General features: G+C 42.6%; 1 pseudogene; it reads right to left on the bottom strand.

Moving 5' to 3' along the window:
- Positions 1–5,263: 5,263 nt before the first annotated feature.
- Positions 5,264–6,092, bottom strand: LOC130680115 (olfactory receptor-like protein OLF4; annotated as a pseudogene).
- Positions 6,093–6,868: the final 776 nt, after the last annotated feature.

Raw genomic sequence — 6,868 nt, 5'->3', positions numbered from 1 at the left:
GCATGGGCAGGTTGGGAGAAATTCTTTTTATTGCTCATGGTGAGGCCCAGCTCCCTAAATCCCCTCTGGCCATAGTAGGCTCTCTCCTTTCTCCCCAGCCCCCTCTAGGAAAGCCCACTTGGTGTTCTGTGGCTCTTCATCCACACAGAGCATGCTCACTTCCCCATGAGCCCCTTCCAGGAGGAACTCCACAGGTGGGTCCTTGGTGACCTGCAGATGCCAGACCAATTATATATGAGGAATTGAGGGGAAGAGAGAATGGCCATTTTCTCTCCACCCCTCACCCTGGATCCATAGAGACTGCAGCAGGCAAACACTGGTGGATGTGTTAATCAACAAAGGCCAAGCACAAGATTCTGGAAATTCTGTGATTTACCCCACAACTCCCCACCTCTCAGAATTCTCACCTTACAATATATGTTACTCCAATATTCCACAATGGCCTCTGTGTGAGAAAACTGGAGTACTGCAACCAGACTAATAGCATACAATAGCAGGACTTATGGTACAAATAGCAATAAAGTCATGATGATTATCAAGTTTGGGGATCTTGCCAGGTTCAAATTCCTATTCAGATAAGTCTGTAGCTCACCCATCCCACAGGAGGCCAGCAGCTGAACTGGTAGGAAGCTCCATACACACCCAGCAAGCAGCAGCTATGGCTAGGAGGCAGCCCCAACCTGCAAGGACTGTAGAAGAAAATAAACTTAAGGGCAATAAGATATATGTTTCAATGACACCAGTATATGCAATCCTGTCCATTGGGTAGGATGCATGTAGAGAGTGGTCCTGTGATGGGACAGTGGCAGGAACAGAGTAGTTGCAGCACTACTGGAAGCACAGGCTTTGGCTACAATCATAAGACAGGCTCCTCCATAAAGTGCTTTTACCATCCAGCCACTTGGATGCACTATTGCGACCTTTGGGGGCCACTCTGTAGTTACTCCAGGAACACAAAAGAGGAGGTCAGCTTCCAGGATATGTCCCCAAGTTGCCAGAAGAGCCATCCATCACTGGCCTATGTGTTTAGATGTCCAAGGCCAGATAGTCTCCAGGTTGCTGTGGGTCTCAGTCAAACAATGCACTCCTGCCAGGCAAAGGCAGACCTCACTGATGGATTACAGCCCACATTGTCTTCTTCCCTGGACCAAGTCAGATGCTCCATCATTCCCTGGGGTTGCCAAGGCAAAGGGCCTGAAATTTGCTATCAGAGACCCCAGTCACACAGACATCTAGTGTGTCCAGTTTGCAATGATGCAGGTAACTGCACAAATTTTATCCCAGCCCCACCTGATTCCCTTGCATGCCAAGAGGCACAAGGGCTTCATAATTTGTGTCAAGTGTGGGATAAACACTCTCCAATAGCCTACAAGACCCAAAACCCTTTCAATAATGCCACAATTATCTGCAAGAGAATCAGAAGTGAGCATAACATCATATACAAGATTAGATTCTTTATTCCCAGAGGGATCCAGGTTTAATCAACTTTGACAGCCCTCTCCCTGTATAACAGTTGGGGCACCAGGTCACTGCTCAGGATCACAATAAATCAGAGAGCCTCCAGCTCATGAATCCACCAAAGCCAGGACAGATTACACCTTCACTGGTGGTGGATCATTTACTCAACATGGGGCCTCTGTCACAAGAGGCCCCTGCCAGGCCCCCATGGCAGGTGCCTTGACCCTCCCCTCAGTCAAACTCTAATGCCCAATCATCATTCTGGCAAGGAGCCAGGCACATTCTGGGTATTCTCCTCCAGGTATCCCTGCAACATGTGGGATGGACTTGGGGCTTTGCCTCTGGCTTCCATGTCTTGGGCCTCAGTGACTGGAACCACTGCTCTAGCTTCAATTGATGCCACAGATCTAGCAAGATTCCACTGGACTGTCCATCAAGTTTTTCTTCCACTGCCCCCACCTTTATCAAATCAACCCACATCTGGGTACTCAAGACCTTTATGGGACCCTTTGAGCCTCTTCTTCCAGTTGCAGACTGTATTTCCTTCCGTGCTCTTATTGTTTCAATCTCCCCCTGATCTGCTGTAGTATGAATAACCTCACTATGTGTTGCCTTAAATCTGGGGCAAGAATAGTCACTAGGGACCCAAACATGGGTGGGGTAGCTGTATGGAGCACAAGATTTTTCATCCCCACAGTGATCAACTCCTCATACAGGCCCTGAGGGTCCATACTGTAGATAATATTTTTCATATCCAACTCCCATAGAACATGCTGGAGCTCTTCATACATTTTCCAGCTAGAGGGGAAATATGGTAAATCACCCTGATTAAGCCAAATTGCCCTGAGGGCTGCTGTCAGACAATCCAAAAGCACATGATTCCCTGGGGTCTGATGAGCATTTTGTAACCTCTCCCAGGGAGAGGGGAGAGTCATCAGGGAAGTCAGTTTACCCAATCCTGACCCAGACAGAATAATATCCTCTATGCCTAAACTTCAAAGATGCAAAATCCATGTGGGTACAGGTTCCAAGGGCTTCTGTCAAATGGGGTACTCAAATATACCAGCTTGGCCTGGGTATAGGGGCAGAGTATGAAATGCTCTACAGCCTGGGGTGGGGGCTGCTCCTGTCCCTGAGGAAACTGTGGTTGTTGTATCTTTATTTTCTTAACCACAAGGTTGGCTTTCAATGTGGGATTGGTTAGTGTTTCAGGTGGTGGCCTCAGCAACAGTTCTGTCCAGAGCTGCAACCCTTATCCTTCCCCAACTCCTGCACTGACATCTCTGCCTTCTCTGGATGAAGGCACTACACCTTCCCTCACCTCTCCCATCTCCCCTTGCTGCTCACATTTTTTTGCTGCCTCCTCCCTCACCACTAGGATGTCTCAGGAGTACAATCTCAGTTCTCAGTAGCTCTCATTCCTCTTTCAGATATTCACACAACTCATCTCCATGTTGTTCCAGTTGACACTGAAGTGCTTCTCTCTCTTTGGTAACCCTTTTCAGTGCCATGAGAAACAGCCACCCAACATATCCTGCTGCCCTGCAGCCACTCAGTCACCCTAAAGAGTTCCCTATTTTGCAGAGGACCAATGCTACTGTATTTGGTGTCTCCACTTCTGGGGATAGGCCCACTCTCTCTAGGAGGCACTTTACCACAGGCCAAATGCCTGGGTGAATCCCCACACCCACAGTGGGTTACCAGGTGTCTTGCCACTGCCCACAGAGTTTCCAAGTTATTTCCCCACCATCTCTGTGGGAAGCCCACCCAAACATTGCACCCATGAAGACATATTTCTTGTTCACCAGATCCTACTGACTCACCCTGGATGTAGCTCTGTGGGGAGGGGTGTTCCCAGCCCAGGGAAAATCCCCTATGAAACCACTGAAACCAAGATAAGTCAAGTGAAAGGATAGATTGGGAGAAACCATTTTTATTGGTCACAGCTTGCTTGAATTTGCTAGCTACAACCAGCCCCATCTGTCTCCTCTGGCAAGTCTCATGCTCTGCCCACATGACATGCTCTCTACTTCCCACCCTCTCCTTCCAGGAGCAACTCCATTGGCGGGTCTTTGGTGACTGGCAGATGCCAGACCAATTATGAGTCAGGAATGAAAGAGAGGAGAGAATGGCTGTTTTCTCTGCACCAGTTGTCCCATATCGATGGGTGGTGCTGTAGTGGTGAACACTTATTGCTATGTAAATGAACTAGGGATAGGTAGGGGATTCTGGTAATTCTGTCATTTACCCCACATGTATTGAAATTTTGAATGGCTCTTTAAATTCACCTAATTGTACACTTCAAATATGTGTGGCTTATCACAGGTAATTATACTCCAAAGCATTCATTCTCAGAAACAAAAATCTAGTGGTGCATTGATCACTGTAAGATCAAGAGCACAGATAACTGATTCTTACTGAGCAGTGGTATAAGATACACCTTCTAACTGGGAAGAAAGCAAAGTGTTGTATATGGATACAGGAACAGTAGAAGTGAATTCGCTGATTCACATTTGGTACTCTTCTCCATGATATAGAAGGTAAAAATAAGGACATAAACTGAATACAAGAGAGAAAAGCACCATGGCCACATGTCATGTATGAGCCTTAGAAACACAATGTAGACTCATAGCTCAGAACAACTTAGCATACAAATAAACCCTTTCATTTTTTTTAGTATGAATTATTATGCAGCAATAGTTAAGTGATGCAATAGTCAAAGAGAACAGAAATAAGTACAATTCTAATAATCTTCCACTGCTTATTGTTAGCATTTGTTATTATATTTGAAGACAACAACTATGGTTACTCTGTTATTTAGTATATTTCAGACAACTGTTTTAAACAATGTCTCATGGGTTCCTTCCCAGGTAAGCAAGACAGGTTTAAAGACATGTACGTTTATGTAGGAAAACTGGTGACCCTGATCAATGACATGACAAAATTAAAGATGTCTTTTGAGTCATTCTTTAATCATAAAGTTAAAGAGATTCCTCAGCTTAAAGAGATATATAATGGATAATGCTGATAATGATCATTCACCACCACTTTAGTGGTTATGACAAATCTTAGAAACAGGATGACATTTCATTTAAAACAATGCAGAGTCAGCATCACTAGAAGTTTTACCACAGAAACAAATATAATTCAAGAAAATCTACTTTTAGAAGTCCGTAGGTCCTTCACACATATGTATAAACCCCCTTACACATGGGCACCAATCCGTGATCATCCAATGACTAGATGAACAGCATGAAAAGTCTTTTGGACCTCATGCACCATAATATATTGCAAGATTTAAAACTTTGCTGCATATCATATTTAAGGTTATCTCTGGCTGAAGCCATGTACATCAATCCATTCATTAAAATTTGTCTTTCAATGAAGATCCTCTTAGAGACATGCATTTGAAGACTGGTTTTTCACAAGGTCTACATTGGGCATCATGATACTGAGCTGAATAGGAAAATGGATCCTAATTAGGAGAATAAAACCCAATGACCAGCTATAAGCTGCATTATTTATAAAGAAGACTTGTTCAGGTAGAGCAGTTAACATAGTGATGTAGAAAGAACTGATGTACACATAAATGTAAGTAAGTATAAACTCTACTTACACAGTCTGATATAAGTAATTACAATTCCTGACTCAGGATTTGAGCTCTAAGATCATGAGTACTCCTTCATCCCCAGGGGAAGTGTTCCCTTTAATGTACTCAAAGCAAGTGTTTTCAGAGCCCCCTTTATGTCTTTATTCCTGAGACTGTAGATGAAGGGGTTTAGCATGGGTGTGACCACAGTATACATCACTGAGGCTGTTGCAGTTGACTGTGAGCTCTGTGTAACAGCAGAACTAAGGTACACACCTAGACTTGTACAATAAAATAAGGACACAACAGCGAGGTGAGATGCACAGGTGGAAAATGCTTTATACTTCCCCTTAGCTGATGACATTACACTTATGGAGGATACTATCTTAGAGTAGGAGTAAATGATCCCAGCAAGGGGACCACCAGCCAGCAGCAGTGATGCAAAGTATATCACTATGTTATTGAGAAAAGCATCAGAACAGGCAAGTTGGACTATCTGGTTAAGTTCACAGAAGAAGTGGGGAATTTGCAAGTCTGTATAGAAGGACAGTCGCAACCCCAGCAAGCTGTGTAACAAAGAATGCAGGATACTGATGCTCCAGCACACCAGAACCAGCAATCTACAGAACCAGGGGTTCATGATGACTGTGTAGTGCAGGGGGTGACAGATGGCCACATATCGGTCATAGGCCATCACTGTCAGGAGGAAGTCATCCAATGCTAGCAAGAGCATGTAAAAATACATCTGAGTCATGCAGCCTTCATAGGTTATAACTTTGCTCTTAGTCTGGATGTTCAGCAGCATCTTTGGGATGATAGTGGAAGTTAAACAGATGTCTAAAAAGGACAGATTGGAGAGCAAAAAGTACATGGGTGTGTGCAGGTGGAAGTCTGAGCTGACAACTAGGATGATGAGCAGGTTCCCAAATACAGTGATCAGGTACATGGAGAGGAAAAGCATAAATATGATTGACTGAAGTTCTGGTCTTTCTGAAAATCCAAGAAGAAGAAATTCTGAAACTCCTGTAAGGTTCCCTTGTTCCATGTTGTGAAGTTAAGTACAAGAAAGAGAAAAGGTAACATGATTAATTTTCACATAAATGGGTATACCTGATATTGTTGAAATGCTAAATTCATATTTTGCAGTCAGTAAATTAATGTCAAATTCTGTGTATGGATCTGGCCCCCTATGGATCTATACCATTTCTGATAAGGAAATGTTCCTACTATTAGATTTTTCCCCAAGATTCATGTCCAAAGTTAATGATAAATTCTTTCATTCATTAATGGAAAACATATTGAGACCCAAAAATGTTCCAACTAATGTCTGGGCAATCAGTATAAGGTGTTGAATAACAAAAGTTCCTAAAATATTTAAAGGCCTTATATGATAATCCCACAATTAACATCATAATGAGTGGTGAAAAGGTAAAAGGTTTACCTCTTTGATTAGGAGGAAGGCAAAGGTGCTCACGTTCACCACTACTATTCCACATGGTACTGGGTGACCTAGACAGAGCAATCAGGCAAGAAAAATAAATAGAAGACATCTGACTTGGAAACTAAGAATTAAAATTATTTCTATTTGTAGATGACATGATTTTATATTAATAAAATTATAAAGACTTTACCAAAAAAAATAAGATCTGTTCCATGAAATAACAAAAGATGCAGGATAAAAATTAACATACATAAATTAACATACATAAGTTAATATCACTTGTTTATACTAACAACAAATTATCTGAAAAGAAAATAAAGAAAATGATTCTTTTCATAACAGTATCAAGAATAATAAAATGCTTAGGAATACTTTTTAGT

The sequence above is a fragment of the Manis pentadactyla genome, chromosome 12 (assembly GCF_030020395.1).
Source record: "Manis pentadactyla isolate mManPen7 chromosome 12, mManPen7.hap1, whole genome shotgun sequence".
NCBI classification, from domain to species: Eukaryota; Metazoa; Chordata; class Mammalia; order Pholidota; family Manidae; genus Manis; species Manis pentadactyla.
This window is presented reverse-complemented; position numbering and strand designations above follow the sequence as displayed.